The sequence below is a fragment of the Chlamydotis macqueenii genome, chromosome Z (genome assembly GCF_036417535.1).
Source record: "Chlamydotis macqueenii isolate bChlMac1 chromosome Z, bChlMac1.mat, whole genome shotgun sequence".
Taxonomy (NCBI): domain Eukaryota; kingdom Metazoa; phylum Chordata; class Aves; order Otidiformes; family Otididae; genus Chlamydotis; species Chlamydotis macqueenii.
In genome coordinates, this window is record NC_141593.1 from 8806620 (window position 1) to 8826751 (window position 20132).

The window sequence follows — 20132 nt, forward strand, 5'->3', positions numbered from 1 at the left end:
CCCCAGGTTCTTGCTTATGACTAAAGAGACCTGGATGCACTGGGTTCCCTTGGGATTCACCAGCTTTACTTGGCTTACACTGCTCCTCCATTTTTCCTGTATATAGGACAACCCTGGGCTTTTTCCTTCTCTTCCTTTCCTGTTTAAGAGACATGGAGCTCTTTTCTCCAAGATCCCCATCAGCAAGGTCCATCACTGGTTGCCAGGTGACTGCACTCATCCAGCTGCCCTGGTGCCTCACGGCAGAGTGCAAGAGCTCCGGTCAGGGCAGGCGCTGCTCACAGCAACTGCTCCAAACTCTCTGCTCTAACCACTGGGCATGTTTGCTGGGATAGTCCACAGGAGCTGGTCACAGGGCAAGAAACCCCAGCACTGGGACACTGTGACAGAGCTTTTCCATTGGGATGTTTCTCCCTGACCCCTTATCGCTCCCCATCAGTGGCTGGTTATGCCTGGCAAGGGTAGAGGTATAAACCTCATCTTATCTGAAAATTCATTTATGGGGAAAGAAGATTTCGGGGAAAATGCAGCTCTGGATGTTTGGGTTATTTACTTCACTGCAAGCTACGGCTTCGCAGCTGCCTCACATAAGGTGGCCGCCACAGCACACACTGATGATAGAAAAAGACCGTCCAGGACTCAGAAGCTAAATCCTGCCTTGGCCACAGAAGCCAGCCACATCTTCCTGGGGGGCTGCAAGAGCAAGTAGCTGCTAATGTGTGACTTTCCCCACCAGACGTGGCTACCTGAAAGTCCAGCATTTAATTTGCACTTGTTACCTGGGACATCTCTTATTTGTGGGACATCTTTTGATGCAGATTCACCCTGCCTACCTAACACCCTTGTATGAAGAAGGAATGTTTTTCCTTGTTCCCTGGAGGTATCTGTTTCTCTTCACTGGCTGTGAAGGGAACAGACAGCAGTTACAGTGTGGATCAGAACCATAGTGTTAACACAGCCAAGAATAGGTGGGATGAGTCCTAACCTCTGTGTCAGATGGAGGTCACCCCTGTATCATCCTGCATGCCCTTTCTCACTGTTTGTCTATAAAAAGACATTTCTGATTGTGCTGTTACACTGGTGCATTTCTAGTAAATACTCCCATGTGCCTGGGAGTGACAGAGAAAGAGGAGACAAAACTGAGATTTTCAATAACTTTTCTAGGATATAAGGTTATTAAATTTGTGTTCTGTCTCAGACTTACCCAAATCCCCCACATGTGCCCTGAAGCTCTCTTCTGCCTTAGGGATGGCTGGACATGAATGTGCCCACCCCTCAGCCACGATGGTTTGCAGCCTACAATTTCAGTGGTGCCCACCCAGGCTCATTTCAGCTAGTAGTAACGTATTTTGCCTTTCCTATTGTCGCTGAGGAGACCTCTGAAAAAATCTGCGTTCTCCACTGAAGTGAAATGCGCTGCCAGTCCAGAGGAGTCGTCATGTGTGCCTTATATGCTGTGCAACGAAAGCTGCCGTGCTCAGCTCAGCAGGGCAAGCGCAGGCTGCCTGCAAACTTGGCAGCTGCGGGAAAAGCACTGGTACGTGTGCTCATGATCTTCTTCCCAATCAGATCTTCTAGAGATTTCTTGCTTTATTAAGAAGAGCAGAGATTATGGGGAGCAATTAAAAGAGTTGCCACAGTGCATGTGCAGACACGTAGCAGTCCTTCAGGTACCACGCAGAGATTAGGGAAAAGCTGATAAAGTCAATGCCCAGGAAACACTTTCTTCACTCAATTACGGTAGTTTAAAATAGGGTTGAAATCTTGGTTCACCACTATTCCCCAAATACCCCTACAGTAGTTTGTGTCTCTAATGCGTGTATTAGATACGTTCAGATGGGCTGTCTAGGCTGATAACAGACTTGGGGAATGACCTCAGGTTGAACTGCAGGGAAAAGAAATTGTTTCCTCATTAATATCTCTGCAAAATAAATGTCAACTGGAAAAACAGTTTCTGTGTAATCAATCTTGGTTCATAGACACTGGGCTCTGACAACTCCTCTCACGGAAAGGAATATATTTCCCATAGATCTGTAGTGTTTCATACATTATAGCTTTCATAATAGCAAAAGCCAGTGCTTGGGTTACATTGAGCTTTTCTTTCTAACCCTTTGGTTTCTCATGATCATAATTCTCTGAAAAAATTCTCTGTTCAGACTAAAACTTCACACTTTGTATAGGGCAAGAAATGATGATTTTTCTTTCACTGAAGAAAATCCTTTTAGCTATCTTTGATTTATTGGAATGTGTGTAGGGGAGAATTACACTTTTATGGCTTTTTAAAATGTATTTTTCTTCTTGGCAACTAACAAGGCTAGAAGAGCCCTTTTCCTAACCTACTTGGCATTTTCCTTCCCAAGAAGCTGAGCTTTTGCTGGGGGTGGGCTGGGAAAATCATCTACAAGAAAAACAGTAATTGAATGGTCGCCTCCAAGCATGCTTAGCTGAGATATACTGGGATTTATGGGGAGGGAGAAGGGAAGTGTTTAGATCTATTTCTCGCAAGACAACATCATGTACAGAATCTGCTGCTGAGTCTGGGGCCAATGCAGGTTGGTCACCAGGATAGGGACAGGAATGCATTTTGAGTGATATCAAATGCAGAAGAAAGGTGCATCTCTACTCGCAGTCTCCCCAGCCTGTGTGATTTGGATTCTGAAGACATTCGCTTTTGCTGTTTTTCTCCTAAAAAAGATCCAGCTCTTCAGAGTCAAATGATACAGCAGAATCTCATGCATCATTGCAAAGAAAATGCTTTCTCATCTTCACCTTTATGCAGAAAACTGCGAAAGCATGGCTTGGTAAGACTCCAAGATTTCTCCGATCTCACATCCCGAGAGAGGTTTCCACCTTCCTCTTTGGCCTTTCCTGGCCACCTGTGGCATAGGCAAGTGGTTGCTAAATCACCGGTCAAGAGGCCTTTCAGGAAGGGTCCTTCCTGGCTGCAATCCTGTGCCATGGCTCCTTCAGCATCCCATGCCCTGAGCATGATGCTCTTGTCCCTCACCCATTGTGATGGAGAGATGGCATCAAGCACACTCAGAAAAAAACACCTGCAAGGCCTGCAAAATATTGAAGTAAATGAAAGAACCTCACGCTTTCAATAAAGAACTGTTTCTTACCGATGCAGGCTGGACGATGCGTTTGAGAACCAGACATTACCAACTCCATGAGCTCACTCATTTCCAAGTGGTAGCAGAACACAAGAGAATCAAAAACAGCTGCACAGTGCTTTATTCTACTCTGATTTTCCCTTATTAATAGGAAGTAAGAAAATGTCATGCAAAATGGCTCTGTTAATGCAACAATAGAATTACATATCGATTCAGTGAAGGATGGCAGGAAGTTGAGAGGTTGAACCCATCGCAGCCACATTAATTTGTAGCCCCTATTTGTTGTGCTGTCTGCCTCTAGTCTTGGTGACTGTGACAGCTAATTCTTGTAGAATTTCAGCAAAACTCCAGGAATCTTAGCCAAAAAGCAAATTCTCACCACCTCTGGAATTTTTAAATCACGTAGGAATTCGAGCTCACCTTATTGTCTTGCTTTCTGACCTGTGCAACGCAGCTTGTTCTCTTGATCTAGCCTTTTTCCCATTTCTTATGAACCTCCTACATATTCCCTGCAACCATTCGGAGACTGGATTCATCCTGCTGCCTCTGAGCTTTTCCATCTGAGATTCCTGCTTTCCATGCAAGAAAATTCTAGATGGCATTTGCAGCCCATCATAACTAGATCCAGATATTGCCCAATTCAACGCAGTTGGCTACCCAGCAGAGACCTCTTCACATCACAATGTTTGTCCTCAGAAATCTTAATTGTAGACCTGTTGTTATTGCCCACTGCTATCTGAATTTAAGACAAAGCTGTCAGCGATTGTTTGATCTCAGCCTGTTTTCTGTGACACGTTCTTTTACAAAATCATTTATTACTTTTCAAAAATCAAATCTTAAACAGCATCAAGCCACTAGTATGTTGAAATATTTGGGAGAAAAATCTGCCATCTGCCTGTTCTCAGCAGTCTTGACTGGCTTTGATAATTGGGCTGGAAAAATCTCTTAAAAGCATTAAGTGATGCATTGCTCATGGGTTGTCAGTTGGAGCCTTCCAGCCCTGAGACTATATATCACACTGACTCAAACTGGAGGGCAGACAGGGATTATATAGCCATCAGTAGACATTTTGGAGGAAGACATGAGACTACAGCTGGCAGATAAACCCCACAGTTTTCCCAGTGATGCCTAAAGCGTGAAGTGTAAAGACCTTTCCAAAATGTGTTGTCCCTAAGATTGGGGGGGGTTTATTACCTGTACAAATAACCCTGGACAAGACCAAGAGCGCATCGACCAGATCTTGCTGAGCTGCTGCCTTCAGTGTCTTCTTTTGGCAGGGAGCTGCACAGCTTAACGTCCTTGTCCTATGGCCCGTGCAGCAATCGACCCTAAATCTGTGGGGCGATTCACAGGGTTAATGGTGAACTGACCTGGGACCATGAACTGTACATTTAAAATACAGCCAAAGAGACCAGTTATCAGGAAATGTAGAGTCTACAGTCAGGTAGGAACATATTTTAAGACTATAACACTGTATTAAAACTATATTTACAACATAATAGGCCAGGCTGTATATTTCAAAGATCAATGAGAAGGGGCCAGTTTTGGTGACGTTTGAAGTCTATCTCCTGGGCTGTCACATATATTCGAAGAATGCCTGCTATCCATTTAGATCAACCCCCCATCCCAAATGGAGGGGAACGCGGCTCTCTCCCCATATGGGGCTAATCTCCGGGAAAGCGGCGTGAGCACATGGTACCAATTCCTGCACACTTTGGTCCCTTAACTCAGTCCTGAAGGCAGGGAGCTGAGATGGGGGCAGGGGTAAAAGCCTGGTGTCACCCGTCCATCCTTCCAGAGAGGGGTGTCTGCTGCTCATGGGTGAGCAGTTTTGCTTTGCTCCCATAGCAGGGGAGAAATACGGGGGGACTAATCACAGGGAGTGACACGTCAGGATAGGAATAACTCCTGATGGAAATGCAGGAATGGCAGCTGCCTCCCACTTTCTGGGGCAACTGCAAAAAGACAAATCAAGACCAGAATGAGTTGCCACCTCTCTCCGCAGCTCTTTTGCAGCCGAGTCCTGCAAACCCAACTGCATGGCTAAATAAATATGTTGCACTCACACAGCAAATTAGCAGCGAGAAGTCTGACTTCGGGGCAGCAGGTCACCTGCCATCAGAGCTGCAGTGGTGATTGCACTGGGAGACCTGGCTGAAAAGAGAAAATATTTTGGGGGTAAGAAAAATCCAAACTTTTCAACAACACATTATTTCCTGGAAGTTTCCAAAAGTTGTTACATTTTTTCTTCTTTTCATTGCCACATCAATAAAGTAAATCCCAGTGTAGTCAGTCTTGAAATATTTTCAGTTTCCTAATCTTTTTTTTTCTTTCACATGGAAGAAGAAGTAGAGAGAAGGAAAGACAAGTAATATGAGGGGAGTAAGTGCAAGAAGAAGTAACATGAATGCCCCTAAACTTGGAAAGGCACCATTTTCAAAGGAAAGTGAAAACTAGGAGAGTGGGTGGGAAGAGGATCTCTTGCTTAAAATTTTGAAAAAATAAATACTGATACTGGTATTTTTTTTTCAAACTGAGCATATTTTTATTCTTCTAGTTGCATTAGAGAAAAACATTTTATAGGAAAACCCATGACGAGATAGAGTCAGAGCTGTGAGGTGTAGACACCTTCCTTAAGACACCTACATGCAGACATTGTCTAAGGTGATTGCATGAGGATTCTGTTCTGGCTGTGCTCATCTCGCTCTGCATGGACTGATCCGTGCCCTCAGATGCTCCATGTGGAAATGCCTGTGCCTTCAGGCAAAGGACTGGGATCTGCTAAGAGAAAATCATCTCAACCCCTCTTCTGCCACAACCAGTGGCTTGGCTGCAGGAACGCAGATCTTTGCTGCAGAGGTTTCTATTCATCTAAGGCATTTTACCCATGCATTTCAGAAGGAAATGAGTTATTCCTTAGCAGTGCTAGATAGTGTAATCTCCTTTTAGACATAAAAAGTGAATTGTCTTACTTGGAGCTCATGTGTCTTACGCAGCAAGAGCAGAGATGTTGGCTTATTGAGGGGACAACCCACCACCCTTCGAGGAGTTGGCTCTGCACTTGGAGAAGCTGCTGGACCCCAAATCCGGGTGACAGCTTACATTCACACCAGTAATTTTCAGATGTATGGCAGGAGAGAAGACACCTATCCTCTTTTAATGGCAGCCATAGAGTCTCAAGGATGTGGAATAAGGTCTGGGTACCAGTGTCAAATGAGGATGCTCAGCTCCATATGCTTGTCTCTGTACAGCTCTGGAGGATCACAGCTACCTTGGGGTGGTCCTGTTTCCTGGGGCTTTCCATCTCTCCCAGAACCCATCATCTCCCTGCAGCAATACAGCCTGGAGTGCAGACTCCTTTCATCCCACTCCCTGTCCATGCCCCAGCAACTGCTGTCAGGCCTCAAACTCTTCAAGCAGCTTTGTCAAACTTTAATTATGTGACTACAATCTGTCCAAGAATTTTATGACATTAATAAGAATGTTCCTAATTAGCATTTATTGTTTATATTATTGAAATTCCAAATTACACAACCAATTGATTTTTCCCCGTTGCCCTCATTAAGTAGCAGTGAAATGCATTTTAAAATAGATTGGCATTTAATTCCTTTAGAAAGCTCTGATTAGATCGAGGGCCTATTTCACTGCATTTGGTTGCATAAAGTCGCGTTCGGTTTTAATTTCTCCTTGTTAGTATGAAGCTGAGTCACTGACTGAGTTCCTCTTCCCCTGGCACACAGGCACCCACTGGAAAAATCCCCCTTCATGGCTGAGGCCAGGACTTCAGAATAAATGAAAGCAAAACAAACGTCTCCAGACAGAGGATTTGACGTGAGATGAAATGCAAAGCTCTGCTGGGTGTTGAAAGTGTTCAACTTGCTTCGTGAGCCAACAGGATGCAGAAAGAAACCTGAAATTATTAAGGGGTATTTGGCTAAATATACAGACTGATGTTTTCCTGTCTTCTTAAGGAAGGGTCTGTCTGTGCCCTCTGCCTGTCCCCTGTCCTCCCCTCCCCACCAGCTGGACACACCTTGGGCTGCCATGCAGAGCCGTGGAAACTCAAGGCATGGACGGTGCTGAGGTCCAGCAACCAGAACACATCTCTGGTGGAGGCACAGGTTTCTTGCCTAGCTTTGTCAAATCACTTGGTCCTCATTAGTGTTTCTTTCTATGTAATAGCATAATAGTGTCTTCCTATTCCTTGTGTTTAGTGGGACTGAGAAGATGTGGTTAAATGAGGACCTCCATAGTTTAATAAATATTAGAGCCAGCTTTCCCCTAAGCTTGTTGCATCCTATGAGGACAACTTGTATGGTTGGATGAGGCTCTGAGCAACCTGATCTAGTTGGGGATGTCCCTGCTCCTTGCAGGGGGATTGGACTAGATGACCTTTGAAGGTCCCTTCCAACCCTAACCATTCTATGATTCTATGATTCTATGGTCTTAGGCGTGCATCTTCTTGACCTCCAGGCACCAGGGTGGGTACATCCTCATAGACCCAGCTTTGCACAGGGCAAAGAGATACCCTGGTGCATCAGCTCGCAATGCCACAGGAAGAAATGCGTGAGGATGAAAGTGGGTCTGCATGTGGTCGAAGGATGTTGCAGGACACTGTCCTTCCGTGCTCTGTTTCACAGAATGGGACTTTGCTCCAAAGTGGGAGCATTGCTGGCACTTCACGACCCATCTCACTCCTGCAAAGGGACACAAACCCTAGGGTTCCTCTCATGCTGGTTTCATGTATGAAGGTAGACAAAACACAGTGTTTATCTTTACTTCTATGCAAACTTTTTTTTAATTAAATTATTACTTTTGATAGGAAAAAAGGTCTTTTTCCTATTTTCTTTTCACCAAAATGTGCAGCTACTCCGAATAAGAAGGGGAACCTTCTGCTGAAAATTCTGCCAAATGTAGAAAAATATTGCTTCCACCATATTTGCTGAAAAGGAAAGAAAACACGACTCTCCAACCCTCCACCCTGCCAGCATTGGAATTGGTGAGTAAAAGCAGAGTTCATCATGCACATTCACTGTTTCTTTTATTCATATTGGCAACACCAGAGAGCCAAAATCTTTCTTGCCACCTCCTTAGCTAGAAATTGGGGTAGGACTGGCCTTGGAAGCTATTGGTGCAGTGTCAACTCACCTGTCTGAGGAGGTAATCCTGCATCTCCATCCATGCCCCAAGCTGCATGCAGGCACATGACAGGGTAGGCTTAGGATCTCACTTTGTAGAGGGGGAAACTGAGTCACAGCGCAATGGAGCGTTTACTCTGGAGCTCTGCCAGAGCCAGGAAGGAATCCAAGTATCCTGATTGTCGAGCCCTTGACCCAGACACCACCCAACGCTGCCTCTTTATTAAGCATCCTCTAAGATGTCTTTTAAAAGTCTTACAAAAAGGCTCTCTTGTTCTCTTGCAAGCTCTATATTAGCATCTGAAACACTCGTGCTAAATTTGAGGAGGGAGGGGGAGGCAAAAACGCATGAGTAGCTACTTTGATTAGGTAATAAAGTATCAATTTATTTTTTATAAATACAGAGAAAATTCAAACCAGCTGGAACTTGCAGTACCTCTTTGCACGCCACATTTCCAGCAAAAATTCTTCTGATTCCCTGGAATCTACCCGACGCATTATCATGCGTGAGGGTGCACAGACGCTTTCTTTGCTGTCTCTCCACTGATCAGCCAGCCACATATGAAGGCAAGGAGTAGGGAGACTTTTGTGACTGTTTTTTTACTGAATTTTTCTCCCCTTGAATGCTAAGGGGATTTTGCACAGCCCATGGCACCTGGCATTTTGGGAGAGCTGGTTACTTCTCTGACAGCTTGGAGACCTGTGTTGCTGCCGGCGCTGTGAGCACCGGTGGCTTGCAAAGGATGCTTACAGCCAAGAAGGCTGAAGACGGTGTGTGCACGCTTGGAAGCACACACGTGTGGGTGTGCAAGCCCATGCGCACGTATCCCTTGGGTGTCTGCTTCTCTCATCACATTCCTGTCAGAACGTCTACCTGTGTCACTCCAGCATGACCTGTAGAAACAGAAAGCCTGGGGTTACGAGGGAGAACAGGCTGTACAGAGGCAGGAGAATAGTCGTGAGGCTGCGGAGAGGGTGGGAATGATCCATAGCCATTGGACAGGAAAGAAGAAACAGGTTTATACTGCAGGAAGGGGATTTCAAGCAAGATACAAGTAAATCAAAGTGACAAGAATTAAGTGTTTGCTGACTGTCTGGAGAGAAGTAGGCTTGCTATTTTGAGGAATCTTCGAGAATAACATGTCTGCCAGGAAGGGCTGAAGGAAGAGTAGTTTTGGGGAGGGAGATGACTGATGGCTCTCTGCATTCTTTTCAGCCCTCTCAGCTGTGACCCCATATCCCATAATCTACAGCAGGAACTGAGTTGCTGTAGAGCTGGTGGGAAGCAAAACTTCCGAGAACGGCCTGAAGGCAATCCCCACTATACTGGCAATCCCTACTGCACTTTTTCCCTACATCCCCAGGGCCTGTGCTGGATTAGGCAAAAACTTGTTGAACCACAGTGTTCCAAACCCCCAGATTCCAACCCAAAGAAATGGCATCTTCCAGTAAAGCTTGTTTTAATTGTAACACTCACACAGTAATAGAGCAGTAACACTCTGGGTAACAGAGCACATAATCTCCCATCTTCGTGCTGATAAAAGCAAAGGTAGATCAGCACTGAATGGAAAGATCCTGTTGCCCAAGGGGGTTTCCGTTGGGGTCTCAGTGTTTGGGACTGATCCTGCAGACAGGAGGCAGACATAGGGCCCTGGTGTAGTGCTGCATTTCTCCAACCCATGCTGCATAGCACCCTGCATCCGTGAGATCCTGTTCAGATCTTTCCCTTTTTGCAATTTTTTTTTTTCTGATAGGAGAGCTATATTCTGCAACATGCTGAACTCCACAAACAAACTAGGATTCTATTTTAAACTCCAAATTGATGTATCCAACTGGCAAGGAAATTAGCATGAATTAATTAGAGGGAAGATGAAAGACTTCAGTAAGCAACGTTATGAGCAACAGCCTTTATTAAAGCTTCACAAAACATTCTCCTCTTATCATAGGATATAGCATACAATGAGAAGTAGATCTGAGCAAGCCACTGACTGGGGCTGGCAGGATGGTACCGGTGCTTAAATACCAGCTCCCTTGGTTGGGAAACTGTGCGCTTCAGTTGCCAGAGGCAGTTTTCGTACTCCGACACCCTCCTCTAAGCATCCTTTCCTGCACGGCTCCCTTTGGCCCTGCAGCCTCTCACACAGCTTTAGCCTCATATAAACAAGCCCTTGTACAGCACAGGGGTTAACAAACAATCTGGTAAGAAATAGCTTAGCTGGCAAACATCACATCAAGAAAAGCATTTAAGGGGAGAAAAGGGAGATAGCTGGCAAGCCAAAACTCGAGATTTTAGCCACTGTGAGCTGTTAGTAAGGCAACCTGGGGAACGTGCAAGGGTATGTGCACATCCTCTGTGTCCTCTTGCGCAGTGCAGGCATCGGACTCTCCATTTCCCAGAGTTTCAGCTCAGACTGGCAATCTGTGTCACTTCAGAGCTCTGGCTCCTGTTTTTTTTTTTTTTCAGCATCCTGGCAGGGTACAAGGACACGCTCACTGAGTTAACGAAGTTTGGGGCAGTTAATTAGAGCAGAGCTCAGTGCCCTGTAACCCTGCCCTCAGATCATAGTGTTATTTCTAGAAGATGGATAAAGCATGAGTTATGCTCAGGTCCTGCAGGACAGCAGCTGATTTTAATGAGAGATTAAGTACTTTTACCCCTGTAGACTTAAAGGAATCGCTTGGCTCCTCAGCAGTGCCCTCCTTTGCCTCCTCTTCCTCCTCCTGCTCTTTAATTGCTTCTTTCTGCCCCCCGCTGCTCCCTCAGGCCAATCAACTCCCTTCAGTCTTCTGATACACGTTATACATTTCTCATTATTTGGGTTTATGCTCTTAACCATTTGCTCTTTGAATTCCCTCATGGCCCTCAAGTTTCCACCATAAACGTGATAAGTTACAACATCTGTTCTGCCAGGGCTGGACTTCCACTCTCAAAAGATTGTTATTTTGCTTAAAAAAGCCCCAAAGTGCTGCAACTCACGGCTGTTGGTGCTTCTTCCTCCCTTTTCGTGGGAGCACCACAATCCCCCTGCATGACACCTCTGCAGCCGCAGGAATGCAAGGAAATGACAACCTTTGGGTGCAACTTTCTGCAGCTGGGTGTGAGGAGCGCATTTTGAAAACTTGTGTCAATTTTGCAATTAATTTGAGTGAGAAAAGACACTGATTCAGTCAGAAAGGAGCCCTTCTACAAGCACTAAAATGGCATTTTGACATTTTCCATGTGAAAACTGGATTTTTTTTTTTCTTTACAGAGATTACATTAGGAAATGTTGGGAAGCTCTAAAAGGAAAAAAAAAGGCTTTCTTTGAATGCTTTTCACCTTTTAAATTCACCCAAAGTTTTACTTCTGGGGCAAAACCATATTTCAACTGTATTGTTAAAGCAAGCTTAAAAAAAAAAAGAAGAAAAAAAAAAAGTTTTGTTTGTCCAAGCCCAGTTCTAAGCCTAGCTTCTCTTAAGTAATTATTTATTTACTGGCAGGGATTTTGTGTGTTAACCAGCAGCATGACCTCGCTGGGTGAGGAGCTAGAGGACTTCTGTATGCTGGAAAACACCTCAAGGAAGGAGGCGGGACAGAGTGAAAAATAGTGCCTCGATGGGCTCCCAAATGCTACAGAAAAGATGAGGAGAGCAAACAAACATCTTTCTTCAGTTCACAAAGCTGGATGGCAGCAAAAAGCACGTCCGACCCGGGACTTGGAAAAGTGCGTTACCATCATGCACAGGCTGATGATGGAGAAACAGGTTTGAAGACCATGTCAGGAGTGATGGAGAGCTGGTCCCATCACTGGGCTCCCTGCTTGGTCCATGCACTGCTCCTGAGCACGCAGAGCTGGCACGGCTGCTACTGCCTGCTGTGACTCCGCTGGCAAACTTCAGGGAAATTCGTGGCAGTGGAAGGCATTCGACTGGCAGCCATGGAGCCCAGCATTTTCTCTTTCTGCCTAGTAAAGGATGGACAAGTTTTGTACAAGCTCTCTGCCTTTTTTTAGGAGAGCTCAGCATGGGCTAGGAGGATTATTTGGGGCAGCTGGAGAGTCAGAAGGTGACCTGGGTTCGATATCTTGGCTTCCCACCACAGAAGTCATCCCAAAGAGCAGGGAATCAGTTGTGTGAGAACCTGGGGGAAGTTCAGTGATTTTAAGAGGTTTTCCGTTCCAGAATGGAACAAAAGCCAGGAAGATTTAACCGTCTTCTTGAAGGAAAACAGCAGGGGAAAAAGAAAAGATGTGGGGATGACTCAAAGGGTTTTTCTTTAGTTTCTGCTTTTTTCATTTTTCATTTGGTTTTACAATGCCTTTTCCCTTTTGAAACAGGGGAAGAAGTAATCTTGAAACACTGCATTCCAGAAAGACCCAAATGAAGCGTTTCAACCTTATCAAAGGGCTCATCATCTTTTTTCTGTCTTTCTTTTTTTTTTTTTTCTCCAAACAAGTTCTGTCCCAAGGGCAACATTTTTAAATGAAACACTTTGCTTTGGATAAATTGACCTTTTCTACTGGAATATCATGCCAGTGGAAGGAGGCTACATGGTTTGGGACGAGGTCTGGCATGCTGTCAGTGCCTCTACCACCGAGAAAGGGGCTCAGATACCTCCATAGCCCCTTCCCATTGGATGGGAATCATCTGAGATGGGACAATAAGACCTCAGCTAGTCAAATAAAAAATCCCTCCAAGTAATCTATACAAGCACTACAAGGTCCCCAAGGGTGTGTATCAAACGGAGATCAATGTGTCATGATTTTGCCTGAGAACTATCTTCAAGCTTGCAACAAAACATTGCTCTAGGATTAAGCAGCTTTTGATGAATTCTCCCCCTGTGAAATAATCCAGGTGTTTTTTATAACCCTTATAAACTTTTACCACCCACAACATCCTGTGGCAAGAAGTTACACAGGTTAACCTTTGCATATGAAGAGCCAAATCCTTTCACTTCTCTTGAACCTTCTTCCTTCTAGTTTTATATGCTGCTGCCTCAGAAAAGGCAGAAGAGCATCCATCACCAGTCATCTTTTCCATGCTATTTCAGGCTTGCTGGACTTCTGTCCTACCCCTTAATCATCACCCAGGCACTATGCAGACTGAAGAGTCCTCATCTGCTAGTCCATGCAGCCCTACTTCCACTTCTACAGGGCGGCTTCTCCTTGTCTCCAATTACTCTTTGGCTTGAAGAAGTCCCAATTAACCCCAGTCCTCATATATTAAAAAAAAGGAAACTGGAAGCTGCTCTGTATCACTGTACCTCTGATCATGCTGGTACTTTTTCCTTCCTTATTTAAGAGAATGTATGTCTCCTGGAGTCTCTTGCACAATGCCAAAATTGCCTCCATTCTGAGTTGAAGTAGGTGACTTTATTTTTTTGAGTGAATGAAACTTTTCCTCTTTTCCTTCTAAAAATACACCTTGAGCTGATAGGGGTAGTTATGATATTTTTTATCATTGTTGCTAAATAGCTTCAGTCTCAAAAGACACTGACAAACATTTCTGAAGGGTATGAACGTCTGGTTTTGCATTTTCAAAAAGAAACTTTTGAATTTTTCTTCAAAATGGTATTTGACTTAAAAAATTTAGAATGGGGAACAAGTGATCTGCTATTTGCTTAGGGATAGCATGCTGTGTCCTTACCACAGAGAAGCAGTAAGGGAAGAGAATTGCTCTTCTATGGCCCTGGAGGGCATTTGTCAGGCTGGGAGTGAAGAAATAGCCAATGTGATACAATTCAGCAACCAGTTTCAAATTGGCCAAACTGCACTAAAGTTTTCTCTTTTCAAAGAAGAAAAGTGTCATCCTTCCTGCTCCCAATTTCAGCCTGACTGGCTAAAATCACCGAGCTCCCTGCAGGATGCTGGTGGCATCCCGTAGGCTGTAGCTTTCAGATGGGTTCCTAGCTGGAAGTCAGCGCTCTTAGGAGCAATTGGGCCGTGATTACAGGTTCTTCGAAGAGTGCCCAACAAGCTGTCAGCTCTCCCCAAAAAGTCAGACTATGAAATACCAGCTGCCCTGTTTGGGCTGGTCCTTCTTCGGAGGATGCGATCCTCGTCCTGGCTGCAGCGCAGGCAGCAGAGTGAGGAGGTGAAGTGGGTGGGAAAAGGGGAGTGATTCTTGTTCCCAGCACTCCTGAGCCACTGCTTAAATCATTTAACGCCGAATAAATTATGGTGTAATTTAGCTGCATCGTATTTCATGCTCAATTAGTGCCACTTTAGAGGGAGGCAGTTCTCTACGGAGGGTGAAGCTCGGGAATTTCACTCTGCACTAGGAGGGGGGGAAATATGTATCTCTTAAAGATAAAGGGGTAACCATGGCAACAACATAACTCTGGGAGAAGCGGGGAGGAGACGAGCAGCTGCAAAGCAGGAAAAGGTAGATAAGAGACAGGCCACCAATAGGTCTTGTTTGGGAAACAGGTCTATCTGCTGGAAAGACAGTGCTGCTGACTGCTGCAGGCAGGGTTTCTGTAGGAACAGTTTGGTACAGGATGGTCTGCCCTGGGGACACAGTCACTCCTGGCCAAAGTAAGCCCAAGAGCCTAGGTCAACAAGCAAGGGAAGGCAGAGGAAAGACTAAGCCCTACAGCCAACATCCCACTGGAGAAACCTGGTGGGGAATGGAGAGTGGCCTGGTGGTCACCCCAGAGCCTGGAGACCGCTGCTGGAGGATTCACACCTAAGGAGGTGCACCAGCTAGCTATGACCTCCCATCCACCATGCCCACTACAATGCAGGGGCACTGGTGTGGACATCAATGTCCAGGATCCCTGGGGAGCCCTCTTCCTCTTTGCCCATCTGCCTCACTACTGGTGTCTGAGCACCCCAGACAACAGCCATCCATGGGTCCACCCATGGGAAGAGGAGGCAGCAGGTTGGGGTTGAACACTGTGAGAAGGGTTTACCTCCTTCCCAGCCTGTGGAACCATACAGCTCAAGGTCCCAGGGGTGCACAGAGCACCGAGCAGCACCCTCCGAATGACACCAACACAGTGGGTGAGTGACAGTGGTGCTGGGACAGTCCCGATTTGGCACAGCACTGAGACGTTGACTTCTCAGCAGGACATTTCCCTTCGAACTCGGAGGCCCGCCAAGTATGTCTTGAGCAACCATGTCCTCACCCCATGCCTAAGGAGGCAATTCCCCAGACTAATAGATCTCTGTGACGGAAAGCATTTCCTGATGTTCAGACACAATTTTTCTTGCTCGATTTCATTCCCTTCCTCCCAGTGAAACCATGTGAGACCCTTAATAACCTCCCCCCTCCTCCCAAGTTCTTGCAGGCAGGCAAGTCCCCCTTTTACTCCTCCTTCAGGGCCTTTCCCCACAGACCTTTCATCACTCCTGCCCGTTTCTGAAGTGCCTTCATATTTCCAGCAACTTTACAGTGTCCAGGAAGTCACACAAGCACTGTCCCCAGGAGAGAGGTCTGATCCAGATGGGTCCTGTCTCCAGATGTCTCCTTGCACAAGACCTGTGTGCAAACAGCAGCGCACTCAGCCAGCTCCCTTACGGACTGCAATGGCGGGGTCAAGCCTACCCGCACTCTTGTTCTTACCTTTGCCGTTAACTTAAATAATAGCAGCAAAAACAACCTTCAGCCTTTCTCCTACACCTTGGCTTCTTCCCAGAGTCCCACTCCCCAGAGCCCACTGCTTCTCCCTCCTACAGCATTTGAGCCCCTCCTGCAATTTTAAGGCAAGGTGTGTTTAGATGTAAGTTGAACCAGCAAGAACCTCTCAGATGCTCTGTTGAATGCATCTGATATCGGATTGTCTCAACTTAAGAGAAGACGAGGCTGTGCCGCTGAAAAGGATGCTAGCTTCACAACTGAAAAGGCATTTAACAAGCACAGAGAAGAAGAAAGCTTTCCTAAAAGGGAGCACAGCATAAGTTTCCTTCTTTAACAGGCTCCTGCAGGTCTGGGAATAAAACAGAAGTTATCCTATAGAGATCTTAACCACCAGTGTGGAAAATGCGTGGGGAGCAACGGTCTGTGCTTTGAAATGACAGACAGCAGTGTGGGGTAGATGCAGACACTGGAATAGCAAACACAACAAAACCAAGTACTCAACTGTATCTTGACAGAACAAAAGAAGAGGAATGCAGATCTGGAGTTAAGGCTGTAAAGAGGATATAATAAACTCCTCAGTGGATATGCCAGCAGTTGTGGAATGAAAAGGAACGAGATGCAGTACAAGGTATTTAAACATCCTCTTTCAGCCAAGTAATTCTGGAAGAAAACCACAGGTCATCTGTCACGACCCCCTTTACTGCACAGCCCTCTTGTGTGGAGCAGGGAGTTGCATCTGGTTTCTACTGAACGGCGTCCAGCAACATGTATTTGACTGGAGCATCTTACAGAAAATCATCCCTCTCTTTAAAGATGTGAAGAAATTACCACGTCCCAGAAGTTACCACATCCCTGGGATTTTGACTGGATGTCTGGTCACATTTTCTGCTGAAAATCTGGGCCTTAAGTCTTACTGGAATTTGTCTGACCTTAATTTCCAGCTGTTGGCTCTTTTATTCCTTTCCCCATGTGATTGAAGAGCCTTTCGCACCTTGTATTTTCTTCCTGGGAAGGTACTTACACACTGCAATCAGTTAAATCTCAGTCTTCTTTTTGATGACCTAAACAGATCAAGATTTTTCAGTCTCCCATTGCAAGGCTGTTTTTCTTCCAGCTCCACAGTAATTTTTGTGGCTCTTTCCTGCACTGTCTTCACTTGTTCAACATTCAACATCTAATTTTCCTGCCCTCAGCTTCCATCCCAACAGTTTCACTCATAATTCCCTTGAGATGTTGAAAATTAGTCTTTCTGAAGCACTGAATGTGCGTGTATGTGTGTGTCTCCCCAGCCAGGACTGTCCTCCAAGAAGATGACATAAATGAAATAAAATGACAATTGCTGGTATCAAGCAATCACCAATTTCCAAAAGCAGTGATCTTACTGATTGCTTCATGCTTACTTATCTGTCTTTCTTACTGCCACAACGCTCCTTAGCACTGGTGCAATACCTCTGGATTTGGGAAAGACAGCATCTCTAATTTTAAGCACTTGCGTGAAACTTCCTTGGAGGAGCATGACATCTTGAAGGGAGCACCTAGCTGTGGAGGCATAGATGCTGATTTGCACAGTCTGTTGCATGTGTGCGTAGTGCCCCTTCACAGGGCAAAATAGAGGCTCTCAAAGGGCTATGGCATGGGATTTGCCCCAAACTTCTTTCCCTCACTATCTCACAGCATTCATCTCATGTTTCCTGCTTCGGCTGCTCTTCTAGATCCCTTTCCCCCCAACTGCTCTTCTCCCACAACCTGTCTGCGATTTATCCCGTGACCTTGATAAGAAAAAGCAAGCAGCTTTGCAGGGTCAGCCCTTGCTCTGCAAATTCCTCCTCTCGGCTCTGTCTGGGGAGTTGCGCTGTTCAGTATCATCCTGGGATGTTATTAATGTGTTGTTTACTTCTCCCTCCCTGTCATTAATAAAGATGTTAAACTAAACCAGCCCTAACATCGATCCCTGTGGCACCTTCTGGACACCTCCCTCCCCATGCGGTCCTCTGTACTTTATCATGACTCTGTGTTTACGCACCTTAAGCCAATTTTCCATCAGGTGTCTCAGCTTGTATCCACTCCAATTGGAATTCATTTGCCAGGTACAATTTTGCAAGGCACTGTATCAAATACTTTATTAAAGGTGGCCTCTAGACACTGGCATTTTTCTTCTCTTAATACAAATGGCTCCATCTGAAGAGATAACACACAGGTTGGAAAACACATTTAGAAGATATGGCCACATTTTGTATACAGGCAGTGGTTATCAGCGTGGGTGTTTAAGTTCAGGGGTGTTAGAGAATGCTAATTAAATTTGACCATGCTCCTTGCAGCCAAATGTTTCATTCTGGCCACTTTTACCCAGTGTGGATGTTTTTGTTTTGTTTTGTCCAAAATGCAACTGCAATTTTTTAAGAGCTTGCCACATCACATCACTGATGGGAAAGGTTTACAAAGTGCTCGGCCACACTCAGCACAGGTGTATTTCCTGGAAAACTCCAATTTGCCAAAAAGTTCTGGTTTGAGGTGAGAGAAACTGCTTGCAAATTTGGACCAATTCTAGCAAAGAAGGGCACAGAGGGTATGTTTGTCCAGGGTAGTGTTACATCCTGGCTGTTTTCAATGTCAAATATTTGTTTTCCAGGTCAGAGCACTATGTGAGCAGTAGGAGAAATCTGAGCGATGGATTCGCCGTACAGATGGGCTTCAGACATCACTGATTCTCCATGCCCTTTGCCTGGGAGCAGGGAGCCCCGGTTCCTCCCCCTGGAGACAGTCTCGGCTGCGAGGGCTGGCTCCCAGCCCCCACCAACCCTCTCCGCACTGCTGGGGGAGGCTGGCAGCTCTTGCAGCTTGCTGTCCTGGGAAAGGGTCTCAGGATCCTTCCCCCAGCCCTGCAGAGAAATGTCCTTTGGGGGATACAGCTGGCTGAGGGACTAGTGCAAGGACAAAACCTGACGTGCTGCAGGCAGGGTCTGCAGTCAATAAGCATCATGGCAGATGGGAGAGGGATCACATTCCCATTGCTCTACTTCATCTTTTCCTCTTTCTTCTAGCAAGGCTCTCCATTACAAAATGTACAAGTCAGGCAGAGCGGCCCATCTGCCCTCGTTTGTGTGCATGTGTGTGTGTGTGTGCAATCATTTTTCTCCTCTGTCAGAAGGCAAAGTCAGCTTGTGAGGAAGCCATTAATCTGAGCCCATGCCTCGTGCTCCTTTTCTGCCATGCAGGACTCTGGAGGACGTGCTGGAAAGAGCCATTCTGCTGTGCTAATGCCTCCTAATCTTCCCCTGTACCCTGATAGTCTCCAGCAAACTCTTGCTGAGCTCTGGGGCTATATGTCTTCACGGCTGCTCACCAGGGGCATCATTAGGAAAGGGCTCTTAAATGGCTTGACATTCATGGCTTCCCAGAGGAATGGAGCCGCTGACAGATCTCTCCATTTGGAATATGAAATCTATTTGTTCAGATGCATAATGACCGATTTGTCTTCTCAGAGGAGCTGCTGCTGAGTCCTGGGACAGCTAGTTACGTTGATACAGGCCAGCAGCTGCGTGCTGAAACCACAGTGGGACCAGCCCTAAGTGACACTGATTAGAGGAGTGGGGAAAAAATGGCCCTGGGGGGCAGAAGAAGGTGGGGAATTACAGGCCTTGTCCAGGGATGGAGATGGTCTGGAGGAAGAGAAAGAGTCCCAAGGCATCCATGCAACAGAGCATGCTGGAGCCTGCTGAAGCAAGAGGGAACGAACAAAGGGCAGCAGAGCTGTCCTGGAGGAGATGTTGGGTCATGGTGCTATTTCCCACAAGGAAGCTTCATCGTGGCCGCATTTTCTTATTAGCAAGCAGTGCTCAGGGGCTCCTTTCACGCTGCACCAACCCTGATACCAAGCAGCAATGGGCACTGCTGGCTCCTTCGTGGTGGAACAGAAAATCTGCCCAGGGCACTGCCAGGGGCATAGCTTCGGCAGGGAAGATGGGGTGGGGGGCACCCATGTCTCTGCCTGTTTCATCCCACCCAAAGCCTTGAGTAGGAGCAGTGAAATGAAGGAAACTCTGGGGGAAAAGAAAGGGCAGAGAGCCCTGCTGGGAAAGCAGAGAAGAGATACGGGACCCCAGAAAGTATGGAGGAGGAAGAGAAGGTCATTGTACTTGGGGTAACGTAGTGAAGAGTAAAATGAGGACACACAAAGGACAGGTATAGGAATAGCTTCATCTGAAACAGAGGACACTTCTGAGCCCTACAGAAGCAACCTGGAAACAGGGCTCATTCTGCAAATGACCTGCATGGAGCCAGCTGCCTTGTAGAGCCAGCAATGAGAGCTGCTGGCAGGTTG